Genomic DNA, 27,438 nt, shown 5'->3' on the forward strand with positions numbered 1-27,438 from the left:
CTGTAGAAAGTAAGGATTTCTTTGGAGCTTTAGGTTCAACTGATGCATTTACTGTACATCCTTCCTCGGTGGCCTAAGCATGGGATTCAGGGAATGGAGACCCTTGCTGACTGGGGAGGAGAGAAGGCTGAAACATACAGGCTGTGTGGCGCTGCCCCAGCCTGCCTGGCAGGTTTACTCCTGGAAATGTGGCAAGAACCTGGCCCAGATCCAGTCCTGTGTTTCTCCAGCAATTACCTCATCTCCTGGCTGACTTTCCTTTTATGTTTAGCTGCAGGTTTGCATCCAGCAGCTTCCAGATGAGGTTTTGTAATCAACACTGAAGGTGAAAAGTCTGAGCAAACCTGCAGTGACAGCGGGAGGCAGGCTAATGGCACCAGGGTTGCTGAAGGTCAACAGTTACCGGAGGAGACAGCTGGACAGTAAATAACCCCCAGGTTATCTGTGGCATGCAGAGAGCCAGGGCACAACCTCTTTGCTGCTCAGTCACATTTAGGACCAATGTCAAAGATGCCCTTAAAAACTTAACAAGGAATTACACCCTAAGAGCACAATAATCTTCAATGTTTAGTAAGTGGGGGGAGTAAATAATTAGAAGGAATTCATTTAACCAGGCAGAGATCTTTGGCATACTTACCTACATATTAGTTCAGTTAGTCTTTGAATGGAACTTGTTTTTTGTGGGGTTTTTTGCCATTAAAAAAACATTTTTCCTATTGCTTGAAACAAGCTGGTTTCAATTGCACTTTGCTGTTCTCAATTACCTTCTGAGTTTCTTAGAGTCACCCAGCACTACTGTAAGGAAAGACCTGAGAAGTATTCTTGCCCAAGTTGTACCTCTGGGGGAAAATCTGTCTCCCAGTCTGGGGCGAATTACCTTTGAAACCAAAATCAGTCAAAGGAAAAAATAAAGTAGGAGAAACCTGTTAATTGCCTACAAGCAGTCTTCCACTTCTGCTTGCCCATGTCTCTCACCACCCGGCTGTAAAAAGGGACCCCACCGAATTTCTCTGGTACAGTTATATCCTCATTCCCCACCCTTGGAATCACTTATTAATATGGAGATGCACTAAGGCCAGAGGAGAGATTCTGGAAACACTGCAATTTTACTCACAGCCCACTGCCCCAGAAATCTGACTTAACAATCTACTCTCCATCTTCTGCAATGGCCCCTGTGCAAGAAAACTGGAGTGCTGTAATCAGACTAATGACAAACAATAACAACAGCAATAAAATCATGATAATCCTCAAGCCAGAGGATTCAGCTAGGTTCAAAGTCCTATGCAGTTTAAGTCCATAGCTCGCCCACTCCACAGGCGCTAGTAGCTGAATTGGTAGGGAGTTTAGAGCAATCGCTCCGCAGCAGCAGCAGGCAGGGGGCAGGTCCAGGCCACAGAGACTGTAAAAGAAAATACCCTTAAGGGTTATAAGATACATGTTTTAATGAGACCAGCGTAGGCAAATCTTGTCCATCAGGTAGGACGCATGGAAGAGAGTGGTCCTGTGATAGGACAGTGCCAGGAACGGGATCTCGTCCTGGTCTAGTATACCCGACTTTCACCTCCCTTCCTGTGGGAGTTACAGATGGGTCAATATATAGGGCTACGGGAGGTACATGCACTGGCCATAAAGATAAAACAAATCTTCCTGTAAGATGCTCTTACCTCCTGTATGTTTTGGGTACACTACCATGATCTTAGGGGCCATTCTGTTGTTACTCCACAAACACACAGAAGGCCATCTTCCAGGGCTTTTCTCCAAGGTGCCAGAAGGGCCAGCCATCACTGGTCCATGTACTGAAATATCCAGGGCCACATCCACTCAACAGTCTCCAGGGTTTAATGCAGTTGTAACTGGAAGCAGGATGCTGCTCTGCTGGCCATATCCTGGCTTCAGTAACTCCTCTTTGGTTTGCACATACAGTTGTATAGGAGAGGCAGCAATGTGTGTTGGCATGTCCACAGGGCTCAAGGCTCCTTTTCAGGGCTTCTCATTCAAATGTCATAGCACTGTCCATAAGTGAACTGATCAGCCCCATAGACTATTGGTATTCGATTTTTAGCCAGATTTCAACAAACGATTATACATCTGTATCATACCTGCCCCAGTAGGGTTATATGGTACATGAAACTTTCACATTATTCGTAATTTCTGCACCCATTCTTGTAATGTATGTCAAGTAAACTGGGTGCCTTGATCGCTCTCAATCACCTGTGGCTGGCCATAGGCTGCATTTAGATGCTCTTGGCCTCATTTGGTCATTTGCTAATCTGCACAATGTACAATAAAAGTCTAGTAGTCATGCCCACACAAGTCATGGCATACCAATATCCTTCTGATATGAGCAGAGGCCCAATATAGTCTATCTGCCACCTGATAAGGGGTATCAGCCCCTTACTATTGTCCCATGTTCCTGGGGGACTTGGTGTAAGTCCCTCTTACAGCACACAAGGTACTCCTTCCAGGTCTGCTGATTTCTACAAAGGTCAACAGCAAGTCCCACCGACAGGCTACAGCCCACATTGTCTTTTGCCCCCGTGTGCAACAAATGCTGATGTAACCATCGGGCTACATCAGAAGCAGGCTTTCCTTCCAGCCAATGCACCTGTGCCAGTGTGTCTGCTTCATCATTCCCTGGGGATGCTAAAGGCAAATGGCTAGTCACATGATATGCAGTAACTGTATTAGCCTGACTAGAGGTTCATAGGTCTTGTCACAGCTCTTTCCCCCAAAGGGGCCTGTGACCAACCATCCAGTTGGCATGGTACCATGTTGGTAGCCACAGGGTCAAGCTATGATAGATGACCCAGCTGTCAGTGCAGAAAACTATAGGAGAGGGCTCCTGGGTGATCACAAGCCATAATGCCCACAATTCAGCCCAGTGGCTGCTTTTCCTCTCTTCACCCTCCATCCATATTATCTCAGTCTTAGGATGGAAAGCCACAACCCTCCACTTTGGGGGCTGCCCATGACTGGAGCCATCTGTATACCGAGCATCTTCAGGTATAGGAGCTTTTCCCTCCTAAGGACTCTTGGCTACCAACAGCTCAAAAGCAAGTTCTTCTGCTTTCCACTGGCATATGTCACTGGCCCCAATAAGCATTGGAGTTCTCCACTTAAGGGCCTAGTAGAGAGGGTGCTAGGCTGCTGTAAATATGTGCCCATTTGGTCAGTGTGGTCTTTTGGTCCAGTCTTGCACTCACTCCACAATGCAATAGGTGGTTATTACCTTGGTTGGAGCTCTTCTAGTGATGGGCTCCATAGCTAGAAAGTCATGGTACACAGCAGCGAGTTGCTTCTCTATCAAGGTGTACTGGACTTCTGCTCCTTTCCGTAGTTGTAATCAGAATCCAGTAGGTTGATGCTTCCGTTCAAGCCCCTGTCAAAGGCCCATCCATAACCATTTTTGGTTACATGAACACCTAGCTCACAGGGCCTTGATGAGTCCATTACACTCAAGGCCTTGATTGCTGCTCATGTTCCATCCCAGTCCCACCTGATGCCCTTTCATACCAACTGGTATAAGGACTTCAGAATTTGTGCCAAGTGTGGGATAAACACTCTCCAGTAGCCCAAAAGACCCCAAAACTCTTGTAATACTGCCACAGTGGTAGGGGTGGGGAAAGCCTGGACTTTGCCTGAGATTGCTTCTGGGATAACTTTAGTTGTACCTGACCAGACAACCCCCAAGAATTTTACAGACAAACTGTGTCCCTGAACCTTGGTGCTGTTCACAGCCCATCCTTTCTCCTGCAGATGTGCAGCAGTCTAGGAACTGCCCCTTCTAAAACTGCAAGAGAATCACACATGAGCATGGTATCATCAATGTAGTGATACAGCCACGCCGTTTGTGGTTTCTTCTATGTGGCTAAGTTCTAGGCTACAAGTCTGTGACAAATCGTGGGACTGTAGAGCTATCCCTGTAGAAGGACCGGCCTTCCCCTGTGAAGGCAAACTGTTTCTGACTTTCCTGTGCTATGTCAAAGAGAAGAAAGCATTAGCAAAGTCTACAACATAATGATACAACCCTAGGTCATTACTAAGGGTGTCCATAAGGGCTGCTGTAGAGGGGACAGCAGCATGCAAAGGAAGTGTGACTTTATTCAATTCCCTGTAATCCATGGTCATATGCCAGGAGCCATCTAACTTTCTCACTGGCCACACTGAAGAATTAAAAGGACTATGAGTGGTCTTTATGATGCCCACCTTCTCCAACTCCTGTAGAATTTCTCTAATTTCCTTGTGTCCTCCAGGCAATTTATACTGCTTAGTATTTGTCACCTGCTAAGATACAGGCAGAGGTACAGGTGGGTGCTTAGCATATCCCCTCAGAACTGTCTGAACTCACCTGCAGTGGTCTATAACCACAGGCCCTGAAGGATATCCACCCTCAAAATATATTCAGGGATGGAAGAAATGTACACGGTATACTCGTTTGAGGGTAAATGCCCTATCTCCCATGGATTTGGGCTTTCTACACTCTAATTGTTTTACCCTCATAGCCATCTATTACAGCAGGGATCCTAGGAAAATGCTCAAGGTTGCCAAATATCAGAGAACATTCAGATCTTGTGTCCACCAGCACCAGGACATGTTGTACATTCAGGAGGGACCAATGAACTGCTAATTCTACATGTGGCCTCTGGTCCCTACCATGGTCCCCAACATTGGGGCCTTGACCCCCAGCTCAGTCAAACCACAATGCCCAATCATCCTCCTGTTGGGGTGAGGGCCCAGGCAGAGCCTGAGTACTGTTCCCCTGGAAGTCTTGCAGGAACACAGGTTGGACATGGGGCTTTGCCTCCAGCTTCCATGTCCTGGACCTTAGTGACTGGAACTGCTGCTCTGGCTTTAATTGGTGCCACAGTTCTAACAAGATTCTATTGGGCCTGCACATTAAGTTTTTCTTTCAGTACTCTGGCCTTTATCAAATCAACCCATATCTGGATCCTCAAGACCTTCAGGGAGCCCTTTGCACCTCTCCTTTCAATCTTAGCCTGTACTTCTTCCCATGCTCTTATTGTTTCAACCTCCCCCAGATCTGCTAAGGTACAAGTGGCCTCACTTATTGGTTGCCCTTGTCGGGGGCCAGAATAGTCACTAGGGACCCAAAGAGAGATGAGGGAGCTGTATGCAGCACCAGATTTCTCATTCCTATGGTGAACAACACCTCATTGGGGCCTTGGGGGTTCATATTAGAGATAATATTTTTCATGCCCAGCTCCTGTTAACACCTGCTGGAGCTCTGTATATGTTTTCCAGCTAGTGGGTAAGTATGGTAAATAATGCTGATTAGGTCAAACTGCCCTGATGGCTGCTGTCAGCTAGTCCAGAAGCACCTGATTCTCTGAGGTGTGACGGATGCTTTGCAACGCCTGCCAGAGAGAAGGGTGAGTCATCAGGGAAATCAGTCTACCCATTTCAGAGCCTGACTTCACAGTGGTTTCCACCCCCATATCCCAGAGACATAAAAGCCACATAGGCAGAGATTCTGACAGCTTCTGCTGAAACCAGATGCTCACGTCCAAGAGCTCATCCTGGGTATAGGGGCAGAGCAAGGAGTGCTCCACAACCTGGGGAGGGGGTGGCTCCTCCCCATGAGGAGCCCGCATAGCAAAGTTGTTGTGTTTTTATTTTCTTACTTACAACTGGGCAGGCCTTTAATGTGGGAGAGGCTGGTGCCTGTGGTGGTGGCCTCGGCAACAGATTGGCCCTCCCCCACCATCTCCTCTACCATCTGAGGGTGGAAGGCACCGCTCTTGCCTCCGCCTCCCCCATGGCCTCCTGCAATGTGTATTCTCTGGCTGCCTTCTCCCTCGCTGCTAATGTATCTTCCAGGAGCCCGACCTGTCTTCTCAATAACTGCCTGTCTTTCTTAAGGGCATCCCATAGGTCATTGCCCAGCAACTCCAAGTGACACAGAAGTGTGTCTCTCTCCTTAGTAACCCTTTCTCCTATCTCACCAAACAAACATCCCACAATCCTAGCTGCTACATGGCTACTCAGGGCCTCTAAGCAGCCTTCTATCTCACAGAGAGCTAATTCCACAGCTTTCAGTGTCTCCACCTTTCCCCTATTGGGGGAAGCCCCACCTGCCTAGGAGGTGCTTTACTCTAGACCAATTTCCCACTAGGGGATTCCCAATTGGAAGCCCCATGAATAGGGGGCTCCTTAGTGAAGCCACACCCTCGATCACTGTAGCCACTGGGGCCTCCCCACCTCCCACAGTGGGGGTTCTGGGCATCTCCCCACTATCTCTAAGGGTCACCTGCCCAAGGGTCCCACCCATGAAGATAGATTTCAGGTTCAGAGATCCAACCAAGTACTACCAGATGTAACTCCGGGAAAATCTTTCTCCCATCATGGTGCAAATTACCTTTGAAACAGAAATCAGTCAAAGGGAGAAATAAAGTGGGACAAACCTATTTATTTCTTACAAGCTGTTGTCTACTTCTGCTAGCCCATGTCTCTCACCATTTAGCTTCAAAATGGGACCCTACCCAACCCTCTGGTCCAGCTTTACTCCCTCACCCCACCCTTGTAATCAACTATTGATATGGAGATGCACTACCTCCAGGCAAGAGATTCTGGAAATATTGTGATTTTACCAACACAGGCCAGTTTTAGTTCCCAAGATAAGGCAACAGAAGTTCAGGGTCATGGACCAACTTGCCCGCAGCTATAAGCAGCAGCCTTGAGAATGGCTCCCAGGCCTTCCTATGGACTCACTAGCCCATCTGCCACCCCAGTGACAGCCACTCTTAGACATGACTCACACAATGCTCTTACACCAAGGTCAAGGCCAGAATAAAGTGTTTAGAACCTGCCACCTTCCCACGTTCTGCTCCCACCTCAGCCCCAACACCTAGAGCCTTGATCATGGCCTTGTTACACAGTCCAGCACAGCTCTGCTTGTCTGAACACAAAACCTGCAGTTCAGTCCCTGCCACTGCTAGCTTTGCTTATGGAAATGACTTCATATCTCAGTTCTCTGAAAATGGGGGCTAATGCTACCATCCATGTAGCATTTCTGTGTCATCCACAAGAAACAAAGTGAGAGAATTTCCATCACTTTGGAAATAAATTCCAAATTGTTACTCCGCTCTCCTGTCAAATCCCACTTCTTCATTGTCTTGCCTTTAACTTTTATGAAATAGGAAATGACTCTGATGAAGGGACTCACAGCCTCTATTTGACCTTGAGCAAGGTGCAAAAAAGTGATAAAGCTCAATGTGTTTGAATAGCCAGGGGCTGCTTGTGTTAGGGTCTAGGACTCTGGGGTTTCCTAGAGAACAAGACACACGGACACGGAGATGAAAATCCAAGCAAAGTCTTTATTCAGCCAGCAAGCTGGGGTCAACAGCACCTCCCCTGACACGCAGGCGAGTCCGAGCTGCCGACCCTGAAGCAACTTTGGGTACTGATTATATAGGATCTTCACAGCAGTTACACCAAAGCCCACGCAGTTCTACAACTAATAGGTTTAAAACACACTCTGTATTGTAACCAATGGGAAACATTGTAACCTTTTTAGGGAACGTGCCAGTTGCCTGACCGCTTCAATTGTTATCTCTTGCTTACCCAAGCATGTCTATGTGACTTATCACGGGTTACATCCCCAGGCGTTCCCAGGCTGTTGCCCACTTCTAGTTATCTAACTTAGGGTAGGCACATTTCTCAGAAGCCTCGGGTAATTTACACAAGAAAAGACTGGGTGGCTTTCGCTCTAGGCAGTCAGGTTAAGTGTCATTAGTTCTTTTTCCTGACTTGATGCTCTCTGCACTCCGTTACATTTCTCCCCTTTTCTTGATCAGACTAAGGAATCTTCCGCAGCGGTGTCTAGGGCCTGATATTTTTGGCGAAGGACTAGGGGTTGGATGGTTTCAAACCTCTCTTGCACAAACTTAAGCAGCTTGTTTATTATACACGGGCCGATGGTAAGCAAAAACAGCAGGATGACTATGGCTCTGCAACGGCCAAGAGGAGGGTAGCAAACCATGGCTTGTGCTTGAACTAAGACTCAAACCAGCCTTCGCTGCTGCTGCTTTCATATTCTTTACGCTGCCTGTCAAGATCTTTTTTTAGTTTGGCTAAGGAATCTCTGACTACACCTGTCCTATCTACATAGAAACAGCATTCTTCTTTTAGGGCTGCGCATAGCTTACCTTCTTTTAAGAACAAGAGGTCCAGGCCTCTTTGGTTCTGTAGGACCACCTCTGACAAGGAGGTGAGGGATTGCTCCAGGTCTGATATTGACTGTTGGAGCTGTTCTAGGTCCCTGTCGACTGCCAGCCTCAGGGCTGTGAGCCCTTTTTCCTGCGTCACAAGGGCTGCGACCCCAGTGCCTGCCCCTGCTATCCCTAGGGAGAAGAGGGTCCCAATGGTCAGGGCGGTAACAACCTCCCTCTTGCTCCAGTGGGGGCTCAGCCTTTCTTCCCAATAAGAAAGGAGAGATTCATGAGAATGATACATTAGGCGAGGTAGAATGGCCACCAGCACACAAAACTCACTATTAGCATTGAACACAGAGGTGGATAGGGCCAGAGTGAGGCCTGTCTTTGAGCAGAGCCACCAGCCCGAGGAGGGTATAATCTACTTTCCCTGCTCCCATGTAGTGTTATTATAGGAGGAGCATAACTGGCTCTGGGTTGTCGGGACTGTGCCTACACACGTACCAATGACTGAGACTTGAGTGATTGTAAGTCCTCACGGTCTCCCATCCCAGTAAGTGGGATGGGAGTTGTTGATAGTGTAGGAGCCATTTATCTCGATTGCCTCATAGAAGGGGGGTGAACCTGGGTAGCATAGCCAACAGGGATTGGTGAGGGAGGAAGTGGTGTGGTTAAGAGTCTCTACTACTGCCTGTACCATTTCCCACATGGGATTATCTAACCCGGAGGGAGTGTGCTGGGCCCATAACTCAGAGGTCGATGGACCCGGTCCTCTCGTGGGCTCTGGAGCAAGCATTCTGGTCGGCATTTTCTCATCTTTTTTGCTCAGGCCCTTGTCCTGGATTGAAGGTTTCTGGGGATTTATAACCGGGTTGGGACCTACGGCGGCGGTGGGAGTTGACACGGTTAATTTAATGATGAGGGTCGAGCCGGCATGCCCCCCATATTTATAATACACCATTCTCTACGCTAGTCCATTTATCCAGCGCGATACTTCAGTGTTTTTGCCCGTCTCGGTGAATTGAACTCTTACTCAATCCTGGTCCATTTTGTCACAAGCCTTGGTTTTGTAAAGGGTCATAGGCTGGTGACGAGAGATGCCCTTGTTGACATAAGTAAATTTGACAGAATTGATTTTTGTAACTGTCTATCTCCAATCGTCATCGTTCGAGGTTACACAGTCCCAGCTGGCACAAAAGAAGTCATGCCCCCCCCCCCCACAGTGCCTTCCTTTACCTGTTCCTGGGCAAGCATAAAACCCATGGGAACGAGCCAAATTTGGAGGGACGGATCGGTAAACGGGGTTGATCTGCCGAAAGCAAAAATACACGTCAGGCCACCAGGTTCCGATTGGCGCACTGTGTTGTGTGGAGTTGATGACTTTTTCATTGTCGCTATCAATCAGCATCCAGGTCAGGTTCCTTGGTTGATGGGGGTTGGTGCCTCTGATCCCCACAGATGTGGCTCTCATGAAGATCTATACTAAGGAGCTTATTAGCAGGATCTCTTTCATCTTCGGCTTAAGTGTAGTTTTAGGGGATTGGCAGGATGCTGCTGCACCTTCCACTCTTCTTTTTGGTTCCTTGGATCGTTACGAGGTAGGATCCAAACGTGGGTGTGGTGCACCCATGGAGCGATATCATCAACCTTGAGAGCAGTGGGGGTGGTAAACAATACAATGTAAGGTCCTTTCCACCTGGGCTCGAGAGTCCTCACTTGGTGTCTTTTGACTCATACCATATCCCCTGGGACTATGCCATGTTCTGGCCTCGGAATTTTCCTGCCCTCATAATATGCTCTGATCAGGGGCCAGATTTCCTGCTGCACTTTAGCAAGAGCTTGCAACACATTCAGATAGTCAGGGAATGGGTCCTCTGCACCGGAAAGCTGCACTTGCCGGATTATGGGTGGAGGGGCCCCATACATTATCTCAAATGGTGTTAAACTATGTACATAGGGGGAGTTCTGAGCGCGGAAGATGGCTAAGGGAAGGAGGGTCACCCAGTCCCCATCAGTCTCTAATACCAATTTAAAAAGGGTCTCCTTCAGGATCCGATTCATTCTTTCTACCTGCCCAGAGCTTTGTGGGTTATAAGCACAATGTAACTTCCAATCTACTCCCAAAGCTAGGACTAGTCCTTGCAGGATTTTGTTAACGAAAGCCGGGCCGTTATAGGAACCTATTGCTTCAGGGACCCCATATCTGGGGATGATTTCCTCAATTAATCTTTTTGCTACTACCTGGCTAGTCTCATGATTGGTTGGAAAGGCTTCCACCCACCCAAGGTATCTACCATAACTAGCAAATACTTGTATCCATACTTCCCTGGTTTTATTTCGGCGAAGTCTGTTTCCCAATTCCTCCCTGGAGCCCTCCCCCTTTCCCGGGTACCTGCCGGGTGCAGCCCTCTTGGGGCTGGTCTTAGCATTGCACAGCTACTGCATTCTTTCGTGATCTGACGAGCTGCCTCATTCTGGTGGGGAAACACCAACTGCGCGGACTGGAAAAGGCTGAGCAGCTTTATCCAGCCTAGATGGGTGGACTTGTGCAGATTAGCAAGCATGTACTGCCCCAATGCTTCAGGCAGGATCAACCTACCTTCTTGGTCCCTACTCCAATTTCCCTCCCTAAACACTTTCTCTGAGACTTGTTTCTTAATCTACTCAAGATCCTGGGGGGAATACTCAGGTTTGGGTGGCAAGGCGGGCAGTTCAGGTATGGGTATTTCGAGGGCTGCAAGTACAAGGGAGTCCGAGAGGGCTGCCCTCTTAGCTTCCGCATCAGCATGGCTGTTGCTGACTGCCTCAGGTGTCTTCTTTGATTGGTGGCCTGGTACATGTATAACTGCTACTGCTTTGGGTTTTTCGACAGCAGCTAGTAGTCTTTGGACTTCTTGCCGATTCTTCAGTCCCTTCCCTTCCACGGAACGGAATCCTCTTTCTTGGTAGATGGCACCGTGGACATGGACAGTGCCAAAGGCATATCTGCTATCTGTGTAAATGTTGGCCCGCTTGCCTTCTGCTCTTTCCAGGGCCTCAGCGAGAGCAATAAGTTCCGCCTTCTGTGCTGAGGTGCCAGGGTGCAGAGCTGCGCTCCAGACAACTTCCCCTTTGTGGGTTACTACTGCTGCCCCTGCTCTCCTGACCCCCTCCTGCACAAAGCTGCTCCCATCCATATACCAATTTAGCTCACAGTTTGGTAACAGTGTGTCTTTTAGGTCTGCTCGCACCTGGATAATTTCGGAAAGGATATCTCTACAGTCATGGATGGGGGTTGTCAGATCTGGGTCCGGCAGAAGGGTGGCAGGATTTAGGGTTACCGGGTCAGAGAAGGCGATTCGTGGAGAATCTAGTAGGAGCCCTTGGTAGTGGGTGAGTCTTGCGTTCGTCATCTATTTTCCTGGAGGATGCTTGAGGATCCCCTCTATGGTATGTGGGGCTGTTACTCTCAGGTTCTGGCCAAAAGTCAGCTTGTCTGCCTCCTTTACCAGTAGAGTGATAGCTGCTAGGATACACAGACAAGGTGGCCACCTGGAGGCCACTGGGTCTAGCTGCTTGGACAAATAGGCCACAGGTCTTTTCCACGGGCCCAGCTGCTGAGTCAGGACTCCTTTAGCCACTCCCTTCTTTTCATCTATAAACAGGATAAAGGGTTTTTCTGGGTCTGGCAGAGATAGGGCGGGGGCCCTGAGGAGAGCTTCTTTTAGTCTGTCAAAAGCCTCTTGTTGTTCTTGAGTCCATTGCCAGCCCGGCCCTTCTTTGGTCGCTTCATATAGCGGTCAGGCTATTTCTGCGTACCCTGGAATCCAGAGCCTGCAAAACCCGGCTGAGCCAAGAAATTCTCTCACTCCCCAGGGTGAGGAAGGGACGGGGATAGTCAGGATAGTTTGTTTCATAGCCTGCGTTAGCCACCTGGCCCCATTAGATATTTTGTACCCCAAGTAGACTACTGACCTCTGACAGATGTGGACTTTCTTGGCGCTGGCTTGATATCCCAGTTTGCCCAGTTCAGCCAGCGATTTCCTTGTGGCTTCTTCGCACTCTTCACGGGTTTCCGTGGCCAGCAACAGGTCATCCACATACTGCAGCAGTGTCACACGGGGGTGGCTCCTGTGAAAGGGTTCTAGGTCCTGGCTTAAGGCTTCATTGAATAAGGTGGGAGAGTTCTTGAAGCCCTGTGGTAGTCTAGTCCAGGTAAGCTGCCCTTTTCTTCCCCACCCCCGGCTCTTGCCACTCAAAGGCAAACAAAGGCTAACTTCAGAGAGTGGGATACTAAAGAAGGTGTCTTTCAGGTCCAGAGTAGTATACCACACATGCGTGGGTGGCAGGTGGCTGAGTAGGGTGTAAGGGTTGGGCACTGTAGGATGGATGTCTTCTACCCTCTCATTGACTTTCCGCAAGTCCTGCACTGGTCTGTAATCTCTACTGCCAGGCTTCCTCACTGGAAGCAGGGGCATATTCCATGCAGATTGGCAGGTTTTAAGGATTCCTGTCTCCAACAGTCTATGGATATGGGGTGCTATCCCTTTCCTAGCCTCTTCCAGCATTGGATATTGCCGGACCCGGATGGGTAGAGCCACGACTTTGAGTTGAACAACGACCGGGGATAGGTGTTTAGCGAGAACAATTCCTCTGGTCTCGGCCCATGCGGAAGGGAACCTCTGTAACCAAGAGTCCATTTCTCCCCGGCCCCTCTTTTCTTGATCCACCTGAAACAGACGATGTTCGTCGGCCAGGGACAGAGTTAACACATGCGCTGGTTGTAGGGGCTGCCCTTCTTTGTCCATGATTTTTATCCCTTCGGGTTCAAAATGAATGCGTGCCCCAACCTTGGTTAGTAAGTCTCTACCTAACATTGGTGCGGGGCTCTCAGGTACGACCAGAAATGAGTGAGAGACCTGATGCCTTCCTAGGTCCACTTTTCTGCTAGTGGTCCAGGCACATTTCTTGGACCCTGTTGCTCCCTGGACTATACTTGTGTGTCCTGGGTTCAGGGGACCGTGGGCCTGGTTAAGAACTGAATATTGTGCCCCAGTATCTACCATGAACCTAATGGGAGTCCCCTCCACGCACAGGGTTACCCAGGACTCAGGGAGGGGTGCCGAGCCCTGTCCCCGTCAATCCTCCTCTCCTAGGTGCAGGGTCTTAACAGGGTTCCCTCCTCCTTGTTCCCTCCTTTGGGGGCACTCCCTCTTCCAATGTCCATATCTCTTACACAGGGCGCATTGATCTTGTCCTAGCCGGGATTGGTGGGGTCCTGTTCCTCGAGGTGGCCTCGGGCCCTCCTTCACCCCGGCCAGGAATATCCTGGCCATCTCCTCCCTCTGCTTCTTGTTCTCCCTCTTCTGAAATTCTCTGTCTTCCTTCCTATTTTTCTCCTGCATTACCCATTTCTCTTTCCTCAGCCTTTCTTCTCTATCCTCCGGAGTTTCTCTAGCATTGAAGACCTTCTCCACCTGCTGCAGCAGTTCCCTAATAGAGATCTCCCCCGGGTCCTCCTGCTTGTGGAGTTTTCTCCGGATATTGGGGGCTGCCTGGTTGATGAATGAGAGGACTACAGCTGATCTATTTTCCTCTGTTTCTGGGTTTATCGGGGTATACTGCCTGTAAGCGTCAAACAGCCTTTCCAGATACGCGGCTGGGCTTTCCATTTCCCCCTGAACAATAGTTTTTACCTTAACTAGGTTAGTGGGCCATCTGGCGGCCGCCTGGAGACCGGTCATCAGAGTCCGGCGGTAGACCCGGAGACGCTCCCTACTTTCTGCAGTCCCGAAGTCCCAATCTGGGCACGTAAGTGGGAACCCCTCATCGATGATGGGCTGGAGGGTAGTGGGTCTTCCATTTTCTCTGAGGACATTTTTCCTGGCCTCATTGAGGATATGCTCTCGCTCTTCCGTCGTGAAGAGAGTGCGGAGCAATTGCTGTCAGTCCTCCCATGTGGGACAATGGGTAAACATAATGGACTCCACTAGACCTATAAGACACTTGGGGTCCTCTGAGAAGGGAGGGTTCTGAGTCCTCCAATTATAGAGGTCACTAGATGAAAAGGGCCAGTATTGATATTGTTGAGCGATGCCTGTACCGATGGCACGCACAGGCAGAACCGGCACTGCTCCTTCTGAGGTGGAGGAGGGAGCCTCCCCTTCTTGTTCCCTGGCCCCTCGAGACCTTAGCTGCATTCCTCCAGTTCTACCTGGCGCCCAGCATGGGGCCAGGGTGGGGGAGTGTGTGGAAGCTCTTTCTGGCCTCCTGCCTCCCTCTGCTGAAGAGTCTGGGGAAGCTCCGGCCGCCTGGTTCCCGCTGGGTTCCCCAGCCTCGTTTTCTATCCTCCTGGCAGCTTCACCCCTCTCCTCCACATACGGGGGTGGCTGCTCAATCGGCAGAAGGGTGTAGAGAGGATAACTGTTGGGGAGGACAGGCGGCGCACTTGGGTGCACAGGATTTCTGGCCCTGTGATCAGAGGGCTTTAATTTTTCTTGAGCAACTAGGACGGAGGTCTTTAGTGGGTCAGTATGAGGTTTCCCCACCAAAAAGGGCATCAGCCAGGATGATTCTCAGCTAGATTTTCCCAGACCAAGATATAGGGGAGTTGGTCAGGGTGGCCCTCAGGGTCTGGTCGGGAGATAATGGTTTTGACTTTGCTGATAAGGTCCAGGGAAAGAGACCCCTGGGTCAGCCAGCCTACTCCAAAGGAAGGCCACTCGACTGAGCAAAAGGTGTCGAGCTTACCCTTCTTGATGCCAAGGCTCATATTTAAGGCCTGTTCCTTGACCTTTGGGAAATGGGAAAGGATCAGACTCTTAGGAGTAGCCTGAGTCTGACCCATAGTGAAAAAGAAGAAGAAAAAGAATATGAGGGAGACAAAGGCGAAGGATGAAGATGCCACTTCAAACAAGATGACTGTTGTATGTGCTTGTGAATGGGTGCCTGTTGTTGCACAGTTTTTCTTCTGTGGGGGACGCGAATTTATCTGGGATTCGCGGCTGTGACCCCCTTATCCTGTCACGGGAGTCTTCTAGCAGTGGGCGCCCTAATGGCTCTTAATTGCCCGACTCGTGCCCGTCGGGAATGATGTAGTGGCAGAAAGGAGGAACAGAGAGAGCAGGAGAACCTTAGAACAAGGGAACTTAAAATGAGAAGCGCAAAAAAAAAAATAAACCGAAACCAAAACACAATAAAACAATCAATGATAACACCAAGCACACACACCACATCTGATCGCACTCATTCAGACCGGTCCTTCTTTCACTCTGGTGCACACCACCCTCACCACTTTCAGGATCCTCAAAAACTCTCGTGGTTCTCCCGAAAGGCGTCCACTTGGACTGCCACAGGGTGACGAGCTCAATCCTTTCCTCCTTGGGCACCAGGTTCCTGCCGATCAGACTTGCTTTCCTAAGGCTGAGTCACTCAGACCCTAGGGCCAGGATTAGTCACCTGGACTTCACCTAGGGTCACTAACCCGGGGGCCGGGACTACCAACCTGGACTCTCTCACTCGGGGTCACTAACCCGAGACCATACACGGGATAGCGAATCCCGCTTTATAATGAATTTATGCAGACACGAGGGGGCAACCCTCGAATTACACTGCCCCGTCCGGATAATTGGACCTTGCCTCCAGCCGTCCTTTGTTCTCAGGGGAGCCGCAAGAATCCTGGATGAGCCCCCAAATGTTAGGGTCTAGGACTCCAGGGTTTCCCAGAGAACAAGACACACGGACACGGAGATGAAAATCTAAGCAAAGTCTTTATTCAGCCAGCAAGCTGGGGTCAACAGCACCTCCCCTGACATGCAGGCCGAGTCCGAGCTGCCGACCCCGAAGCAACTTTGGGTACTGATTATATAGGATCTTCACAGCAGTTACACCAAAGCCCACGCAGTTCTACAACTAATAGGTTTAAAACACACTCTGTATTGTAACCAATGGGAAACATTGTAACCTTTTTAGGGAATGCGCCAGTTGCCTGCCCGCTTCAATTGTTATCTCTTGCTTACCCAAGCATGTCTATGTGACTTATCAGGGGTTACATCCCCAGGCGTTCCCAGGCTGTTGCCCACTTCTAGTTATCTAACTTAGGGTAGGCACATTTCTCAGAAGCCTCGGGTAATTTACACAAGAAAAGACTGGGTGGCTCTCCCTCTAGGCAGTCAGGTTAAGTCTCATTAGTTCTTTTTCCTGACTTGATGCTCTCTGCACTCCGTTACACTTGGATCCTTTAGGAGGAAGGGCTGGCTCTTTTATTTCAACACCCTTAAGGGAGAGGTCTTGAGTTGCCTCCCTCCTGCTGGTAGCTGCCCCCTGCCCCCACCATCTAAAAGGGAGTCTAGGCAATGCCAGCCAGCTCTACCTCTGAATCTCCCTCTCCCCTTGGTGTCCATGGTGACAAACAGCATCTAAGTATCTCTCCTCCACACCTCACTACTCATTCATTACTGCACAGAGGTCAGGAAAAATCATCACACTTTAAAATGGGTAAAAAAGGCTACTGGGTTTATTTATGTTCTGCAGAGAAACAGAACAGATAGGAGATATACATATATGTTTGTAAAGCACAAATTATCCAGATTTCATATAAATTATACAAATATAATGCAGAATCAGATCACACACTTGTGGCTGAGAAGTCTCAAGACTTGTAGTGGGCAGACAAGTTCAAGACCTAAGAAGAGCTGACATGTCAGCTGAGGTCGGAAGGCCAGAAAGGATCCATGACCGAGCATAGCGCAGTCAGGCAGGAGTGCTCTCACACACAGCCTTTTGGTTCTACTCAGGTCTTTGACTGATTGGATGGAGCCTTCTAACTTTAGGGAGGGCAATCTGCTTTACCCAGTCTACACATTCAAGTGCTAATCTCAGCCAGAAACACACACTCAGAATCATGTTTGTCCAAATGTCTGGGCACTTTGTATCCTGGTCAAGTTGCTGCAAAAAATTAACCATCACACTGGGTAACCTCTCCGTGGGATGCTAGGCACACTCCTCAGGGTTATCAGATTCCATAGGGTTTGTCCCTTTCATTGTCTTTGAGCTAATTTATAACTGTAAATTGTAGTAAACTGATAGCAATTTCAGTGAGTTTTATCCATAGAGCTGATTTAGTCCATGTAGAGATGTAAGCAATTCCCACCTGGGGAAGAGGTCAGTTTGCATCTACTAGGAGATCTATTTCAACATTCTTTTTTTTTTTTTGGTATGATTGATATACAATTACATGAGCAACACTGTGACTACTAGATTCCCCCCATAATGAAATCCCCACCACATATCCCATTACAGTCACTGTTCATCAGTGTAGTAAGATGCTATAGAATCACTACTGCATTCCTCATGTCCCCCTGCTACATTATGTGTGCTAATTGTAATGCCCCTTATTCCCACTCACCACCCCCAGTCACTTTCCCTTCGGCAACTGTTAGTCCATTCTTGGGCTCTGTGAGTCCGCTGCTTTTTTTTTTCCTTCAGATTTTGCTTTGTTCTTATGCTCTACAGATGAGTGAATTCATTTGATACTTGTCTTTCTCTGCCTGGCTTATTTCACTGAGCATAATACTCTCTAGCTCCATCCATGTTGTTGCAAATGGTAGGATTTGTTTTCTTCTAAAGGCTGAATAATACTCCATTGTGTATATGTACCACATCTTCTTTATTCATTCATCTACTGATGGACATTTAGGTTGCTTCCATTTCTTGGGTATAAATAGTGCTGTGATAAACATAGGGGTGCATATGTCTTTTTGAAACTGGGCTCCTGCATTCTCAGGGTAAATTTCTAGGAGTGGATTTCCTCAATCAAATGGTATTTTTATTTTTAGATTTTTGAGGAACGTCCATACTGCTTTCCACAATGATTGAACTAGTTTACATTCCTAGGAGCAGTATAGGAGGATTCCACTTTCTCTGCATCCTCGCCAGCATTTGTTTTTCCTATTATTTTCTATGTTGGCCATCCTAATTGGCATGAGGTGATATCTCATTGTGATTTTAATTTGCACTTCGCTGATAATTAGCGATGTGGAGCATCTTTTCATGTGTCTGTTGGCCATCTGAATTTCTTCTTTGGAGAAATATCTGCTCATATCCTCTGCCCATTTTTTTCATAGGATTATTTGCTTTTGGGTATTGAGGCATATGAGTTCTTTATATATTTTGCATGTTAACTCCTTGTCAGATATGTCATTTACAAATACATTCTCCCATACTGTAGGATGCCTTTTTGTTCTGCTGATAGTGTCCTTTGCTCTACAGAAGCTTTTTAGCATGATGTAGTCCCATTTCTTCCTTATTTATTGTTTCCCTTGCCTGAGGAGATGCATTCAGGAAAAAGTTGCTCATGTTTATACTCAAGAGAGTTTTGCCTATGTTTTCTTCTAAGAGTTTTATTGTTTCATGACTTACATTCAGGTCTTTGATCCATTCTGAATTTACTTTTGTGTATGGGGTTACACAACAATCCAGTTTCATTCTCTTACATGTAGCTGTCCAGTTTTGCCAACACCAGCTGTTGAACATGCTGTCATTTCCCCATTGTACATTCATGGCTCCTTTATCATATATCAATTGACCATATATGCTTGGGTTTATATCTGGACTCTCTATTCTGTTCCACTGGTCTATGGGTCTATTCTTGTGCCAGTACCAAATTGTCTTGATTACTGTGGCTGTGTAGTAGGGCTTGAAGTCAGGGAGCATAATTCCCCCTGCTTTATTCTTCCTTCTCAGGATTGCTTTGGCTATTCGGGGTCTTTTGTGGTTCCATATGAATTTTACAACTATCAGTTCCAGTTCATTGAAGAATGCTTTTGGTATTTTGATAGGGATTGCATTGAATCTGTAGATTGCTTTAGGCATGATGGCCATTTTGGCAATATTAATTCTTCCTAGCCAAGAGCATGGGATGAGTTTCTATTTGTTGGTGTACTCTTTAATTTCTATTAAGAGTGTCTTTTAGTTTTCAGGGTACAGGTCTTTCACTTCCTTGGTTAGGTTTATTCCTAGGTATTTCATTCTTTTTGATGCAATTGTGAATGAAACAGTTCACCTGATTTTGCTTTCTGCTAGTACATCATTAGTTTATAGGAAAGCAAAAGATTTCTGTGTATTAATTTTGTATCCTGAAATTTTGCTGAATTCAGGTAATTGTTCTAGTAGTTTTGGAGTTCAGATTCTTTAGTAGTTCGGATTCTTTAGGACTTTTGTGTACAATACCATGTCATCTGCAAATAGTGATAGTTTAACTTCTTCTTTACCAATCTGGATGCCTTGTATTTCTTTGTATTGTCTAATTGCCATGGCTAGGACCTCCAGTACTATATTGAATAACAGTGGGGAGAGTGGGCATCCCTGTCTTGTTCCCGATCTTAGAGGAAAAGTTTTCAGCCTCGCGGTGTTAAGTATGATGTTGGCTGTTGTTTTGTTATATATGGCCTTTATTCTGTTGAGGTACTTGCCCTGTATACCCATTTTGCTGAGAGTTTTTATCATGAATGGATGTTGAATTTTGTTGAATGCTTTTTCAGCATCTATGGAGATGATCATGTGGTTTTGTCTTTCTTTTTGTTGATGTGGTGGATGATGTTGATGGATTTTCGAATGTTGTACCATCCTTGCATCCCTCGGATGAATCCCAATTGGTCATGGTGTATGATCCTTTTGATATACTTTGAATTCTGTTTACTAATATATTATTGAGTATTTTTGCATCTACATTCATCAGGGATATTGGTCTGTAATTTTCTTTTTTGGTGGGGTCTTTGCTTGGTTTTGTTATTAGACTGATGCTGGCTTCACAGAATGAGTTTGGAAGTATTCCCTTCTCTTCTAATTCTTGGAAAACTTTAAGGAGAATGGGTATTATGTCTTCTCTATATGTCTGGTAAAATTCAGCAGTGAATCCATCTGTCCCACAGGATTTGTTCCTGGGTAATTTTTTGATTACCAATTCAATTTTGTTGCTGGTTATTGGTCTGTTTAGATTTTCTGTTTCTTCCTTGGTCAGTCCTGGAAGGTCTCATTTTTCTAGAAACTTGTCCATTTCTTCTAGGTTTTCCAGCTTGTGAGCATATTGATTTTCATAACATAGTCTAATAATTCTTTGTATTTCTGTGGGGTCTATTGTAATTTTTCCTTTCTCATTTCTGATTCTGTTGATGTGTATAGATTCTTGTTTTCCCTTAATAAGTCTGGCTTGGGGTTTATCTATTTTCTTTATTTTCTCAAAGAACCAGCTCTTGGTTTCATTAATTTTTAAAATTCTTTTATTCTTCACAATTTTATTTATTTCTTCTCTGATCTTTATTATGTCCCTCCTTCTGCTGACCTTGGGCCTCATTTGTTCTTCTTTTTCCAGTTTCAATAATTGTGACTTTACACTATTCATTTGGGATTGTTCTTCTTTAAGTAGGCCTGGATTGCTATATACTTTCCTCTTAGAACTGCCTTTGCTGCAACCAACAGAAGTTGGGGCATTGTGCTGTTGTTGTCATTTGTCTCCATATAATGCTTGATCTCTATCTCTATTTTAATTTGGTTATTGATCCATTGATTATTTAGGAGAATGTTGTTAAGCCTCCATGTGTTTGTGAGCCTTTTTGTTTTCTTTGCACAATTTATTTCAAGTTTTGTACTTTTGTGGTCTGAGATGTTGGTTGGCAGAATTTCAGTCCTTTTGAATTTACCGAGGCTCTTTTTGTGGACTAGTATATGGTCTATTCTGGAAAATGTTCCATGTGCACTTGAGAAGAATGTGTATCCTGTTGCTTTTGGGTGTAGAGTTCTGTAGATGTCTGTTAGGTCCATCTGTTCTAGCATGTTTTTCAGTGCCTCTGTGTCCTTACTTATTTTCTGTCTGGTGGATCTGTCCTTTGGACTGAGTGGTGTGTTGAAATCTCCTAGAACGAATGCATTGCATTCTATTTCCTCCTTTTATTCTGTTAGTATTTGTTTCAAATATGTCAGTGCTCCTGTATTGGGTACATAAATATGTATAATGGTTATATCCTCTTGTTGGACTGACCCCTTTATCATTATGTAATGTCCTTCTTCATATCTTGTTACTTTCTTTGTTTTGAAGTCTATTTTGTCTGATACAAATACTGCAACACCTCTTTTCTCTCTCTATTGTTTGCATGAAATATCTTTTTTCATTCTTTGACTTTTAGTCTGTGTATGTATTTGGGTTTGAGGTGTGTCTCTCTAAGCAGCATACAGATTGGTGTTGCTTTTTTATCCATTCTATTACTCTGTGTCTTTTGAGGTGCATTCAGTTCATTTACATAGGGTGATTATTGAAAGATATGTACTTACTGCCATTGCAGGCTTTGGATTCATGGTTACCAAAGGTTCAAGGACAGTTTCTTTACTATCTAACCATCTAACTTAACTTGCTTATTAAGGTATTATAAACACAGTGTGATGATTCTTCATTTCTTTCCCTTCTTATTCTTCCTCCTCCTTTCTTTGTTTGTTAGGTGTTTTATTCTAGCCCTAGGAGTGCTTCCATCTAGAGCATTCCCTTTAAAATATCCTGTAGAGGTGGTTTGTGGGAGGCAAATTCCTTCAACTTTTGTTTGTCTGGGAATTGTTTAATCCCTCCTTCAAATTTAACTGATAATCGTGCTGGATACAATATGCTTGGTTCAAAGCCCTTCTATTTCATTGCATTAAATATATGATGCCATTCTCTTCTGGTCTGTAAGGTTTCTGCTGAGAAGTCTGATGATAGCCTGATGGGTTTTCCTTTGAAGGTGATCTTTTTTCTCTCTCTGGCTGCCTTTAATACTCTGTCCTTGTCTTTGATCTTTGCCATTTTAAGTATTATATGTCTTGGTGTTGTCCTCCTTGGGTTCCTTGTTTTGGGAGGTCTGTGGGCTTCCATGCTTGGAGAGACTATTTCCTCCTCCAGCTTGGGGAGGTTTTCATGAATAATTTCTTCAAAGACACTTTCTATCCCTTTTTCTCTCTCTTCTTCTTCTGGTACCCCTATAATGCGAATATTGTTCCATTTGGATTGGTCACACAGCTCTCTTAATATTCTTTCATTCCTGGAGATCCTTTTACATCTCTCTTCCTCAGCTTCTGTATTCCTGTTCTCTGATTTCTGTTCCATTAACAGGCTCTTGCACCTTATCCAGTCTGCTCTTAAGTTCTTCTATTGATTGTTTCATTTCTGTTATTTCCCTCTGGACTTCATCCCTTAGCTCTTGCATATTTCTCTGCAGATCCATCAGCATGGTTATGACCTTTATTTTGAATTCTTTTTCAGGAAGATTGTTTATGTCTATCTCCCCAGGCCCTGTCTCAGGGGATTGTCTGGGTGATTCTTGACTGGACAAAATTCTTCTGCCTTTTCATGGCGATAGAGATAGTCATAGGCAGATGGTGCATGTGTCAGCTGGGAGGACAAAGTACTTTCCTGCTTTCTGGTCACCTTGTCCTTCTCCGCTGCCTGTGTTGGTTACCCACACACCGGGAGCAGCCTCCGGGTTAATCCCCTGAGCTGCCCTGAGCGTGGCAGCCCTCTGGGTAGTCCAGAGCCCTGCGTGGAGTGGCATGTGCACTAGATATGTTCTCCTGTGATAACAGCACCCCTTTATGCCTTGCTCCAGCTTCCTCTGTCTGTGACAGGCAGCTACGGGCCTGTGGCAGCCTCTGGGTCTGTCCCGGGTAGCTGTGTACTGGGAGGAGACTCTGGGTGGTTGCTGTGGGTGGGGCCGCTCTCCAGCTTCTCTGCAGCAATGGCGCATCAGCTGGTTTGCTTGCAGTGCTGGCCCATGGGAATGAATGACAGGCTGCTTATTGCTGTGAGAGGCTTTAGGCCTGGGTTGCCCCCCAGGGATCTGGGGTACCTGATGTTCCTCAAGATTCCCAGCCTGCTGGGCTGAGTGTCCCAGGACAATTCCGTCCAGCTATTAAGCTGTTGTCCCTTTAAGACTTACAAAAAGCACCTGCTTTACTTTTGTCCCAGGGGAGCCGGCTGTGGGGACCCACTTGTAGTCTCCATCTCGGATTTTACTTCTCTGTTTCTCTAATATCCAGTACAACATGCAATGTGTGTCTGTGCTCCCAGTGCAGATAACTAGGGCTGGTTATTTAGCAGGCCTGTGCTTCTACTCCCTCCCTACTCTGTCTCCTTTCCTCCCACCAGTGAGCTGGGGTGGGGGGCACTCTGATCCTGCTTGGTCACAGCTTTGTATCTTAGCCTTTTCATGAGGTGCTGGGTTCTTGCAGGTGTAGATGTAGCCTGGCTGTTTTACTGTATCCTCTGGTCTCTCTTTTAGGTGTAGTTGTATTTGTTGTATTTTCAAAAATATATATGGTTTTTGGAGGAGATTTCTGCTGCCCTACTCCCATCGCCAGCTTGAGCCCCTCCTTTGCCCATTATTTTCTATATTGCAGGAATGTTTTAAGCATTCCAGTAGATATCAAAATATTTAATTCTCTCAATAACCATACAAGGTTGCCTACTCCAATTTGCATGTTATAAATGATGAACGGAAGCAGGGAGAATTGAAGTAAGACAACTGTGTACAAGTATAAATGTAAACTCTGGGATCTTTCACCTCCTGCCTGCCTTCATTCAGACCTGCAGCTCAGGTGAGCACACCTCTGGTCTGCCTTTTGGCCCCACCCCTCCATTATGCCTTCACACCCCTCCATTATGCCTTCACACTGCTTCCAATGCTTTTATATCCTGGGCACCTTTCCACCATCAAGATGTCCAAATGCTCTGTAGTCTTTGGGGGCCTCATGGGTCTGGAGATGTCCAATGGAAGGCACAGTGTGGGTCACAGTACATCCCATAGTGCTCCCAGTGCTCCTATCATGTGTCATACTTAGAAAGCAACAAGAAGCAGTTCATCCATGTGCCACTCCTTCAATGATTCACACACTGTGGGCTACAGGATGGACTGTGAGAAGGGCAGATGGACTTACCTGCCCTGCTAGTGGCTGGTGGAAGGGGATCCCAGCAGCCAGTAGCACAGAAGCCTTGCAGGGCAGAGCCACCAGGCACCTGGAAGCCTGTGCTTACCCTGGGAATGTCCATCATGCACCCAGGAGGGAGCACATAAAGTGACAAACAACACCATTGCAGGTTAAAAGAAGTCACAGTAGGAAAGAAGTGTATAGTCAGCACTTGTTCCTGCTTTTTCAACAAGGACCCCGTGTTTTTATTTTGCACTGGGCCCCTCAAATCCTGTAGCTAGAGCTGTCTGCCAGGCATGGCTTATTACCAGAGGAGGGTCTTTTCTCATTGGTCCCTCAGCTGTCAGATGAATCAACTCTTGTCATCCCTACCAGCGCACATGAGGGTTCAGATGTTTCTGAATCCAAAGTCCAAAACACATGCAGCTTGGGCTATCATAGGATCCCAGTGGAAGGTGAATACTCCACAAACTGAAAAAGGAAGGAGCCAGCCCCTCAGTTTGTAACCTGGACTCTGCCATTTACCACCGGGAGAGTTTGGGCAATTTTCGTAGAGTCTGTAGGCTAGAATGTAAGGTAAAATCGTACTCACCCCATAGGGCTGTGCCAGCAACACAGTAAGCCTTCAATAAACGTTACCTGGTTTTATGCATTTACTAGGAATTTGTAAGTGTTGGGAACAGAGAATTAGGATGCCTGTGTGAATCTGTAAGGAATAAGCTGGCAGTGGAGGCGCCCTTGTAGGAAGGGAGGACACTAGGCCAATCTAAAGGCACTTGTAGTCACTATTTTAAAAGAAAACACTGAGGGGCCGAAAAACAAATGTAACAGAAGATTGTGGGCCATAGGCCACCATATAAGTGAACATGGTTATTTTTTGGAAAGATTGGTTGCCTGTTTCTGCTTTTTAGTCTGTTTGTAAAACAATAATATACTAAGAAAGAGCCCTGAGTTTATTATTCTGGACAACAGGAAAGATTACATACCCCCTAGCATGCTGAGAAATTTTTACAGGGTTTGACAGGAAAATGTATCTTCAAAGTATTAAATCTCCAATAATGGATAATATAGCTTTTTGAATTTCAAGCAGGGATACATTTTTTTATTGCCTAATAAAAAATGTTTGGTTGCTTAATTTGAAACTAGTGACCTCTAGTGAATGATATTGTTTAGGTAAAGGTGATATTAACAGACACAAGACAGAAGAAAATAACGATACCCAGAACCTTTGGACTGTCTCCTTGAGTACCCCACAAAAACCCCATCCCAGCCAGGTGCATGTCCACAGACACCTCAGATCGCTTCTGCTCTGAGTCCAGATTCTGCTCTTTATTTATACTAACCCTAGTTGCTCATGCTTGCTCAGCCATGTGTGGTCACAGTGTGGGCGTTCTTCCCTTTTTCGATCTATTGCTAATCAACTCTTGGCTCATGATATTTGCAGTCTCCATACTGGCTTTCCCCAAACCATCACTTTTGACACATACCTAAGATCTGTCTTGTCAATTCATAAGGGCATGGATGTACAAATGAAAGGAGTTCCAATCATCATCCTGAAATATATCAAATCAAGATACACTGGCCATTATACAGTAATCATATGTTAAAATTTATCAGAAGTCCAAGTAGATGTTATGAAACTTTGAAGGTTTTCTGGCTAGAATATTTCAAGTGAGAGGGTACATCAACTGATGCTAAATTGTTGATTTCCAAACAATATCATGTTAAATGGAGTCCCCTCCCTTGATGGAGCATATGCACAAAGAATGTGTGGTAGATAAGATAGAGGATGAAACATGTAGCACATTATCTTTGAAGGATGTTTCAATTCCCACAGGATATAATGGAAATTCCTGAAACTTCTAGGGAAAGAGATAAAACAATGTGTTTTGTACTTTGATGGACAGGATGCTGATGTTTTTCTTTTCCGGAACACACATCCCTTAGGAAACAGAAGCACATGGTAATTGGTTGAATTACAACTAAGTCTCTGTCTCCCTTACCAGGTATATGCAGCACTGGAGGCTCAGATTTGTTTGGGTTACCTGTTTGCAGAGGAAAACCACTTTCCTGAAGATAGGAGTTTAAATGGCCTTGAGAACTCTCTTCAGTTGCTCCCAAGCTGTGTTTGCACCACCTATGTCTGTATGTACACCACCCTGCACACTCACCATTGCAATACACTCACACACACTCACACAAATGTGTGCAGACTGGGACTCACACTGGGAAACTGTAAAAGATACACAATTTACCAGGTTCCTAGCACCCATTTGTTAAATGGAGAAGGGAATGCCTGGTCCAAGTATGTAAACAGTTGGCATGGGAACACCAGAGAAGCAGCACCAGAACGCGTGTGTAAGCAACAGGGATTGCAGATGATGGCAGCTTCCTGGGCAGCAGAGGCAGGACTCACTTAGTTTCTCTATGCAGGACACCTAGTAGGCAGAGCACCACAGGGAGCGAGTCACCCAAGCGTACTTCCTCCGGGCAGTGACCATCCTTCTCCATCCCGTGCCTCGGCCCTTGGCTCCCGTGGCCAGAGGGTTTTGGAGGCCATCTTGTCACATGCACATGACCCAGTTCCGAGCAGCATTCAGAACTAGGAATTGGGTACTGCCTGCGTCCAGAAAATGAAAAAGAAAAAAACTGAAGAGCTCCCCAGTTTTCTCTGGGGGCTTCACCCCACCCCACCCCCACCTCCACTCCCACAGCGTCTCCTTTACCCTGGAGGGAAAGAGATCCTTGTGAGTGTAACAGTGTCTGATTAACCAAAAGAGTCATAGTTAGGCTGTGACAACACTGTCCATCTATAAAGATATATACATACACACACACACATGTACACCTATGGTACAAATAATCCTTGGCAATAAAGGCATTAGTCTACAATATCCTATTTCAATTGGCCATTTGAACTTCAGCTTTATAAATCAGAGTTCTGTTAAATATTAAAGAATGAGACCAAGTATAATTTCATAACCAAAACATGAACTTACATTTGTAGCCAAGATAACGTGTAGAAAATCCTTTCTATTTTGAGTATCTTTCATGCTTTGTACAATAATAACCATTTTTCTTTTTCTTCTGGCTCATGAGTATTCCCTTTGCATAAAACAGTGCTTCCTCTACAGCAATGAGTGCCGATAGTTTCAGGAATGTTTCTGTGTTCCCACACCATTCCCTTGCCTCTGTGTGTGCAGGGCCCAAACCGCTGTTGAGGATTGATTCACTTAGGCACTTCACATCTGCGGAGAAGGAGGTTCCAGAATGACAGCATTTCCAGGAGTAACTATTGACTCTGAACGTGGCTAGTGGACCGTTCATGTTTTCTCAGCCTGAT

The sequence above is a fragment of the Manis javanica genome, chromosome 9 (genome assembly GCF_040802235.1).
Source record: "Manis javanica isolate MJ-LG chromosome 9, MJ_LKY, whole genome shotgun sequence".
NCBI classification, from domain to species: Eukaryota; Metazoa; Chordata; class Mammalia; order Pholidota; family Manidae; genus Manis; species Manis javanica.